This window comes from Salmo salar, chromosome 21, assembly GCF_965601325.2.
Source record: "Salmo salar chromosome 21, fSalSal1, whole genome shotgun sequence".
NCBI lineage: Eukaryota > Metazoa > Chordata > Actinopteri > Salmoniformes > Salmonidae > Salmo > Salmo salar.
In genome coordinates, this window is record NC_138311.1 from 15270389 (window position 1) to 15280718 (window position 10330).

Below are 10330 nucleotides of genomic sequence, written 5' to 3' on the forward strand. Positions count from 1 at the left end.
ACCTTTTGCAATGTTTGCAGAAAGTGGAATGGACAAACATTCTCCCTCCGACAAAGATCAGTGTGCTGCAGCATCAGGGCCCTCCAATAGCACCTTGATTTGTACCACCTCTTCTCCACTGTCAGACCTGATTGGTCACATTGGGCTCCCGGACAAAGATCAAGTGTGGGATTGGAGAGGCGAAACCTCTTATTAAAGACTCTAAAATAACAGTATGGAAGCACCAAGAAGAACCGTTGGCGACATCACCAAGCAGAGGGAATTTCAATATGTTTCTATTGATTTTATGTCCTGTGGCAGAAAGTGAGCTTCGCCGTTGAGAGTGGGTTTAACAAGACCAGTCCCCCCCCAGTCAGTCTGAGTCTTCCCACGCTGGCTGAGTCCCACACAGCACTACTGCAGCTGGACCATCACAGTCACACCCTCCTGTCAATGGAAGCTTTATGACCTGGTATTCCTGATAGTGAATTGCTCCTTCAATTACAGAGGATAGGTGACAGGATATTATAGGTGATCTGGTGGATCTCCTCTCTCAGTGATCTTAAAGCGGCACTGTTCAATAGCATTATCCAGGGCTCTATGGCTACGCTGACCCTTTTCTTCTACAAGGGTCATGTGCGAGCCTAAGTTGAAAAAAAGTAGGTGCACACAAAAATGTAGGAGCACAAAGAAAAATATTTTTGCTAATAAAACTAGAATCCTTCATTTTTCTAGGCGCCCTAGTGCTCCTAAATTGAAATTCCAGGTCATACTGCTAAATATTTCGGTACATATGCAAGTAAAATGGTGGCACTCCAGATCCCTGTTATCTTGTCTTGGTTATGGGGTTTTAATCATTTGGGAACATAATGTCATGACAGGTCAGAGTGACAGATTTGCGGTCTATTTACTTTCTAAAATATTTAGTGTTCGGCCTTCATCAGAGGTTTAAAACTAGCTTCCTCACAAAGCCACGGAGGTACAATAAATAACAGAATCACACAATAGACAAGGATGTCCAAGTTGAACTGCAGAACAGCACGTCAAACACACGTTTGATATTAGTGAGTGTAACTAATGCTAGTCTTGAGACGTAAATCCAGGAAACATTTGTTTGTAGAGGAGAGGCTAGGGTTCTCTCAAACTCATGTAATCTGATACTTTGAGTATTTACACACCATGCCAAAAATGGCATCCTTGGTTTTATCTTCTACCACCGGCTCGTTACATACTGTAGGTAGTAGGATAGAACACACAAAATCGTACGTATAGGCCTTCCTCCAACACTGCTCATTTAAAACTTTCCAAAACACAGACTTTACTTAAATAAGGGAATCCTTAAGTCATCTAAATGAAGGAATCCTTAATGAAACTAAATGGGGAAAAAAGGTACAAACAAACATATCAAGGGACCGAACCGAGGCCACTGCTCAATTACACGCCGGCCACGTTGCGAGGGAGCGTCGCAAAACAAATGTACGCTGTACACGTTAATCATGACACCCCCACCGCTCGCACGCGTAAACGAGTGTCTGCGTAGCCAAGAACTAAAATAGAACTCGGTTCTATTTGAGATGCTCCACGCGCTGCAAATCCCCTCCTTATTGGATATCAGGTAGTTACAAACCCACGTGGATGCTTGAAAAACAAACCAGGAGAGGTTAAAGACAACTAAAAACTAACTAGGTTTCCCTTTTTAAACGGTGGATTAATCGTCAGAGTAGAGATAGCAGAGGAACACAATTTTGTATGACTCCGTAGGGTATCCAATCAAAAACGCATATTTACAATGTCTCTATCATAATCCGTTCAAAAGTTAGAGTTTTTACCCTTGTAGGATGACCAAAATTAGGCTGACTAAATCAGTGGAAGCCAGAGGGAGAAAAAAAAAGTGGTCCAAAAATCGCACAGCGTCGTGTCATTTAGGCTGAGCACTGAGAAAATGTTCAGGTCTGCTGAGCACAAAAATTTAACGTTGTGAAAATTCTGTACAACTTCCAACGCACGTTTACTGTGAACACCGAGGCCGTACCCTCTAAGTTATAACAGTGGCCAAGTAGGCTACTGTGGCCATTTTATCATAATGTAGACCTATCAGAGTGGCCTACCATCAAAAACAATGGAGAAAATGCATCCCATAACATTTTAACATGGAAATAGCTGTACTAGCATTCACCCTATAGGGTCAGCCAATGTGTGGTGTTCAATGTAGGCCTACATCCCATGAGGCTTTTGAAAGAACCATGCAGGGCTTGACATTATGCTCTTTATCACTTGTCCTTCAGACAAGGAGGTGACTGAAAACAGTGTTGTGTTGTTTGATGCAAGAAACCACTTTACAAAATAAAATGCATTATTATTCCCATACCATTATTACAGAGAATCAGACAAATGATCCTACCCTCTGCCTATTGGCTACTTAGTTTACTCAAGCCCGTCTCAAAATACAACACTGCCCCTTTAAGACATATAAAAAGCTCTTTAGCTGACTCTTTTCAAAAGTACATTTTGTGCTATTGTAGGAAGCAATCCCTCCCCTATTGCTGACTACAAATGATCTATAACAACTCACTAACTTGCAAAGGATATATAACACAAATGTACACAGATGGCTACATGTAGCTCTCGCTTTGATCTGAAAATGAGCTCATCTGCTCACAACCACAGCTGTAAACACAGTCGGATCTAAGTAAATAGCACAGATGCACATATGGCAACGGTCAATTTGCATATAGACCTACTACAGCTCTGATTGGTTCTGCCGCACCGGTCTGTGTCGTGGGAGTCAGTGTAATAGAATCCTACTCCGGTCTTCTGCCTACAACTGAATCTCTTGCATAGTTCGTTTGGTTTCCATATGTTGCATTGAAAGTGGCTAATATGGAGTTGATTCGAGCACATTTACCACGGTAAAAGGGAACCGTTGATAGTGTTAACAGGGAAAGCTAGACAGTTGAGTGAAGTTCAGTCCGTTGGCTCGGTAGGCTCGGGGCTACCGCTCGCAGTTTAGAGGTAACATTGCCTGACCTGCTCACTTTCCCCATTATCTTTCTTCTGTAATCCACAGGACATAAAACAATATTGATTTTGAGACGCGACGTAATATTTTCATATTTTAGAATACACTTTTCATATTAATGCGAAATTCCTGTTCTTTTACAAAAAAATATCTCACTAAAACAAGCGTATCTCTGTGAAAATGTCAACAAAGCACTGAGCATACACCACTAGCTTTGTATTTTCAAAGCCTTTTATGTTTAACTCAGCTCGTGTCTTGCTAATTCAGCTTTTTGCGACCCTCAGAAACAACTTTGAAGACGACCACCACAAAAGTCTTCAAAAAGGGTTGCTGCGAGAAAGCTGCACCGTTCTGTCAACAGAGCTCGGTGCTTATTATCGGACGTCTTATACTGTTAATGAAATGTTAGAGAAAATACCCCACTTAACTATTTAGAACATGAATAATCATATTTGTCTTAGTAAAATGTTTAACATAAGGAACTGACATTTCATCACCAATGCGCATTCTCACCCCCTCCGGGTAGAGTGGGTGGACACCCTAGACTCCGAGGTCAAACTTCAACAAAGAAGCAGCTAAAATGAGGACAATATGCATGTCAAATAACAACCCAATGTTCATCTCCCAGGACAAACCAGCTTGCGACAGCATGTTAGGGAATTGAACCTGCAATTACAATCCTTTAAAAAAAAGGCACACAATGGCAGAGCGATTTTTGCATATTCTGGTTGTAAAATTCTAATAGTTCACCTAATTTCAGTTTATGACAAAACAAGCATGTATAGAGAATCATTGTACCATCTAAACCACTGAAATATATTTTCCATAACCAAGGTTATTGTATTTTCAGCTGGTGTACAAAACACAAAAATAAAACGTTAAGTACGGGAAGCATAGAAATAGTGCACATAGAACAGATCTACCGCTTCTTAAGACTTGCTTTCAATGAGAATGACAGATCAATGTAAATTTGGTTGGATCACCACCCCCCCCAAGAAAACATATTGCAGCTTTAATTCTATTAGTATTCGACATCCACTCCAAAGCCCAGGAATGGGGAGCAAGGAGGGGCAGAGAAACCAAACAGAGCCATAACTTCCCCCCCCCCCCCCCCCCATAACAGCTGAGCAATTAAGGCACTGAAGCGAGTGAAGCGCTCATAAAATGTGTATTGCAGACTGTCTCCAGTGCAGTCTCGGGGTAATGGGAGAGCGAGGAGCCAGGAACACTGCGGATCTGTGTCTGCTCTAGTCTGCGCAGACGGCAGACTCCCGTCTCCATTTGCTTTTCACCCACATTTGCACAGAGAATAGAAACAGAAATCAATAACCCACTGGAGGGCCACCAAAGGAGAGGCACCAGGCAGCAGGAGCAGACACACACAGAAGTAGGACCAAAGTCTGGCTGGGGCACAGTCATTCTCTGTCTGACTTCCTGTCTCGCACTGAGCCGAGGCTACAGAGCCCGCCAGGCCCCAGACGACTAGGTTACACTCATCCTAATATGTTTCGGCTGCACAAGGCTTATGATTATTAAAGGCTCAAGGATTTCGACTAAAAATAACATGCAGACAGAGAGGCCACGTCCTAAAAAGCAGTGGACACCATGGTGAAACAGGCCAAGCGACCAATATGCTGTGTTCCTCTGCAGCCCCACCGCCTCCACAACTGTCAGGTCTACTGCTAATCCAAATAGAAAATTAAAAGCACAACTTACTCGCATGTCAGCGCTGGGCACACATGGTCAGCAGCGCCAGCCTCGCAGCTGATGGGTCCTTAAAGAGATTGCTGCTCCTTTGCTGGAGTCTCTGCCAAGTCCTGCCCCCCCCCCCACCCCACTCTCTCTCTCCGTCCCTCCCTCCCTCCCACACAAGCACATTCATACACACAGGGATGCAACCAACCACACACACAGTTCCACACACCTCTTCTCTTACCCTCCCAGGCTGATTTGAGACGGATCTACCTACACCACTGCGCCTGAGCCAGCCCCAGACTCCTGCTCAGACTTGAAGCTCTGTGTCTCTGTGGACGGCGCAGTCTGTTGTTAATGACAGTGTGTGTAACCTTACCCTCCCGCAGGCCAGTCATGGCTCTCTCTCTCTCTCTCTCTCTCTCTCTCTCACACAGAGCAAGGCAAGCTCTTCGCTCTCTGCTTTGCTCTCATAATGTTCCAGCCTATACTGCCTGCTGTTTCTGACAGCCAAATGACTGTGTACAGAGAAATGATTGCTGTCGGAGGACTGTTTCCCCTTCTCTCGCTTTCGTCTCTGTTTTCTGAACTGTTCAGGCCTCTGTGGGCAAATGATGCACTTTACGGTGCTCTGAAAGAGCAGCTGCAGAATGGATCTGGGGAGGAAAGGCCAGCACATCTGCTCCGATAGAAAGTGGATATCATGTAATGTGGAAGTAATGATTATGGGAGAGAATTAGAAAAATCGGTTTAAAACAGCATGTTGGGTCAGAAACGAGTTATGTTGAACCCACTAACCCGACATGAACACTTGGTGTTGAAATGGCGTTGATCAGAAAATAGAACACTGCTGGTTGTACTCAGGCATAACAGCCCAGCATGACTCAAACAGCATCTAGAGATTCACAGTGTAATCTACTATCATCTAGTACAGGGTTTCCCCAACCTCGGTCCACGTTTTGGTTTTTGCCCTAGCACTACACAGCCAATTAAAATCATCAAAGCTTGATGAAACCAAAACGTGCACCCAAGGGGGGCCCCAGGACCAAGTTTGTGAAACCCTGATCTAGTAGGTAATCGTCCACAATTAAAATTTAAATAAAAAGTTCAAAAAAAAAAATCATAATGGAGCTGTAATAAGAGAAACATGGCAATGTCCAGAATCACATTGGCACAATATCGCTACAACAATACGTTTTGTTCCACCATCAAAAGAGCTTTAATAAACCTGTTCCAATGCTTTAAACGGATTCGTTAACTGTGACTACTTTAAATGAACATCTTCATGAAAAAAAAAAAGGAGTGCTACATTTCTGAGCAGCGTACCAGAGATTTTCCCAACATTCACCACAGTGTCATTGGGCCCAAAGCACAATGATTACATTGTCAGGAAGGACACTGGAGAAAGAGCGCTAATCAGGACGTTATGGGTGAGCAGGCAAGATCAAGTCAGACCCTTCACCTCAGTTGAATAGAGCAGGAGCCCAGAGTGCCCCTTGGGTCTGACCCATGTCTCCGTCCAGACTGACGTCCCGCTATCTGCCCGCTTATCAGCAGACTCCAGGACACGAGTCACTGAGCTCACCAGGCGCCCACAAAGGTAGCATGACCTCAGTGAAGAGGCAAGGAATCAGCTAAACTAGCGAGACACTCTCCAGATCACTAACCACTCACTCACACAGCTCCATTAGTAGGTACAAACATCCAGCACAGCTCTGCTATTCTGAACTTTCATCAAAGCAAATTCTATCAATTATACTGACAAAATATATAAAACTCAACATGCAAAAATGTCAAAGATTTTGCTGAGTTACAGTTCATATAAGGAAATCAGTCAATTGAAATAAGTTCACTAGGCCCTAATCTATGGATTTCACATGACTGGGCAGGGTCGCAGCCATGGGTGGGCCTGGGAGGGCATAGGCCCACCCACTGGGGAGCCAGGCCCAGCCAATCAGAATGAGTTTTTCCCCCTCACAAAAGGGCTTTATTACATGCAGAAATACTCCTCAGCACCCCGCTCCCCCTTCCCCTCAGACGATCCCGCAGGTGAAAAAGCCAGATGTGGAGGTCCTGGGCTAGCGTGGTTACACGTGGTCTGCGGTTCTGAGGGTGGTCGGATGTACTGCCAAATTCTCTAAAACGACATTGGAGGCGGCTTATGGAACATCGAATGCCTGTCGAGGCATGCCTGCCCCTAACCCTAACCCTAACCCATGCCTGCCTCGACATGCCTGCCCCTAACCCTAACCCAATCCCAATGATCTCACACAGTCGCCACGGTAACTTAGTCACCTTAGACAGCTGAGCATTTACACAACATCATCATGAACTCTTGACTCATTTGAGAATGGAGGCTAACCTTGGATTCTTTATGACACACTGGAGAGACACTGATGCCAATGGGATGTAAGGAGATGATTTGTTTCATCAACTAGAATCCATTAAAGCGACTAAGGGACAAGTGATTGACATTCACAGCCAATAACTGACAATGTGAGCATATAACCGCTTTGAGCAGTTTATTGAAAAAGAGCAGGCCCTCTAAATGGTGATACCAATGACTTGTATGTGTTATGTAGAAGGGACATGCATAGCAATATGATGCACCAGAAGTGTTAATATTATGTAATGTAGCCCAAGTGAGGCCAAAAGTCCTTAGACAGTGTGTTGTCTGTGCATGCTCTTCTACGGTCGTCTTTTAAATTAAAGCACACAAAGAAGTGAACCGTGAACTATCAGGTAGCAATCAACGTTTTTCGAACGGGATCGCCTTTCGGATGGGACGTTAAAACAGGTGACCCGACTCTCTGTGGTCACTAAAGATCCCAAGGTACTTATCTTAAGAGTATGGTTGTTAACCCCGGTGTCCTGGCTAAATTCCCAATCTGGCCCTCATACCATCATGGCCACCTAATCATCCGCAGCTTCCAATTGGCTCATTCATCCCCCCCTGTAACTATTCCCCAGGTCATTGATGTAAATGAGAAGGTGGGTGTTCTCAGTCAATGTACCTGGTAAAATCTGGGATAAATACCAATTTTCCCCAATGTCGGGAAGTAGGTATAGTGTCTTCCCCCTCTCTGGCTACAGGACCATTGTGATGCTTATTGCCCAGCATGGGGTTGATGGAGGCACACAATCAAGGAGTGGTGCTCCTAACAAAGTCTACATGACAAAGGTGCACTAACAACATGAAAACTGGATGTCATTTTGCACCTACAAATGACTAACCCCCGAGCATAAAGTTGCAGCAGCAATTGCTACATCCATTTTTGGTATAATAAATTAATGATATGCACCCATTGATTCTTGAAGAATAAAACTTGTCTCATGAGCTGAGTTCAATTGCCCTACACCTTAAGAACTCAAGATAGAAACTTGTTTGACTCCCATGTTTGTAAACAACTAAATGTAAACAAACTCTATGTAGCCCCAAAACATGGTTAAAACTGTAATGTTGATATCGTGGATGGTCAGTCCTTGCATCCATAGCTGTCTATACATTTGAGATTGGTTACATTACTCCAACCCCATCCCTCAGCCTTTTACTGAAACGGGGGTGGGGAATACGCTTTGATACTGTTTCTGCTGCTGATTGCCTGCAGTAAACAAATCCAGATGTAGCCTACTATCTAGATCTTGCCATTACATTATTTAATTCGGTTAAAAGCTGCAATATGTAACTTTTTGGGCGCCCCAACCAACTTCACATAGGAATAAGAGTTATAGATCTGTCATTCTCATTGAAAGCAACTCTAACAAGCGGTAGATATGTTCTATGCTTCCCGTTCTTAAGTTTCGTATTTGGTCTTTTACTTTCCGTTTTGTACACCAGCTTCAAACACAATATTTTTTAGTTATGGAAAATATATTTCTACACTATACTTGCTTGTTTTGTGACATAAAGTGAAATTATGCTTACTATTATAATTTTTGTAGCCAGGAATTGGCGAAGCGATTTCTGCATAGTTAATAAGGGGAGTTTGGGTTATTAGGGCATTATGGCATTCCCATCTATTGGAAGAAAATAACAAAAATGCTATCCTTCAGAACCTTTTTTTTTTTTTCCAGATTGAAAAAACAAGGTGGCCTAAGGATAGTTTATAGGCCTGGTATTTCAAAGAGATAAATTAACATTTTCTGGTTGACCTAAAGTTTGTGAGAGAGAGTTGAAAGTGCCATCCACTGACTTTCCCATCGGGAAAACGGAGGCTGTAGCTAGGCTACAGGTTACGTTTGTACTATTTAGGATCCGCGCAAATCCAAAGAATAGGCTACGCCTAAGACTCTCTACAGGTAGCTACATATTCCAAATAAAATATACAAATATAAAAACAAATAACTTACCTTACATGTAAAACTTACTAAGTGCGTCGAGGACACAGACGTAACCGAATGTGCTAAAAGCACAAGTCAGGCTAGTCTGCCATCTCCCGAAAATTCACCGAAAATAGCCTATTTGTTTTGATTCCTTCAAAAGCAAGATTCCAGTTTCAGCCGACATTGCCCTTCGACTTTGATACAATGTTACAATTTAAAAAACGTTCATAATCCAAAGTAATACAAAGTTGCGGTCAGTAACTTGGCCAGCGTACCATATAACCTTTGGTGTTCCTCACTCGATATTCTTATGGAGTGGAGCTACGCTACGACAATTCCTAGGAGGAAGTAGCCATGCAACTCGCTGTAATTAGAGGACCATTACAACATCATTTCCTCTGCGCATATTCCCACACCAGCCACCTAGGTAGGCGGTCACCTATGATATTTCAATTTGAAATGTATTCATTTTCAGTAATCTCATATCTGTATTGCAAAACATGCATGTAAGGAAAACATTATAGCCTATGTTCAACAAATTCTCATCCATGAGACTTACATTCAAGAAAAAAATCCCTGAATAGGCTACTTTAGACAATACAAGGAGCCATTTTATATATAAAACCTTACACCTATCAAATCGTATAAGGTCAGAGAAGGGAGGAGATAAATATGTATTTTCATCTGCTGCATTGCAATCGCCTCATACGAACCATCCTGATCTCGCGAGTTTAGCGAAACAATGTGAGCTGGCAAGATCAGGATGGCTCGTACGAAGCTAAAATTGCAAGCCCATTCATGGGGAATTTGCCTAACATAAGACTAGGTGTAATATAGGTATAATTAGAAAGTCTTCAAAAAATAAAGAAGATAAAATATATATATATATATTTTTGTTATTGAAATATTATTATTATTATTTTATATATATATATAAAAATATATAATCATATTTCAATAAAAAATAAAATAATATACATATATGGCGGGTGCGTTAGGTAGCCTAGTGGTTAGAGCGTTGGACTAGCAACTGAAAGGTTGAATCCCCGAGCTGACAAGGTGAACATCTGTCGTTCTGCCTCTGAACAAGGCAGTTAACCCACTGTTCCTAGGCCATCATTGAAAATAAGAAATTGTTTTTAACTGACTTGCTTAGTTAAATAAAGAATATATATATATATCTACATACCAGTCATATATCTACATACTACTCATTCCAGGGTTTTTCTTTATTTTTACTATTTTCTACATTGTAGAATAATAGTGAAGACATCAAAACTCTGAAATAACACATATCGAATCATGTAGTAAAGTGTT

At 42.4% G+C, this 10330-nt stretch overlaps 1 protein-coding gene across 4 annotated transcripts in view; it reads right to left on the reverse strand.

Annotated features, from left to right (window-relative positions):
* LOC106581817 (activin receptor type-1) overlaps positions 1-9434 on the reverse strand; it is a 34520-nt gene extending 25086 nt beyond the window's left edge. The window contains exon 1 of one of the 4 annotated variants that reach the window (XM_014164193.3): positions 9289-9434. The gene's annotated coding sequence lies outside the window, so the exon portion shown is untranslated. Of the gene's footprint in view, positions 1-4714; positions 4790-9040 lie in introns of those variants that run through there. The other 3 variants (XM_014164192.3, XM_014164191.3, XM_014164194.3) reach the window with 3 other exon arrangements.
* Positions 9435-10330: the final 896 nt, after the last annotated feature.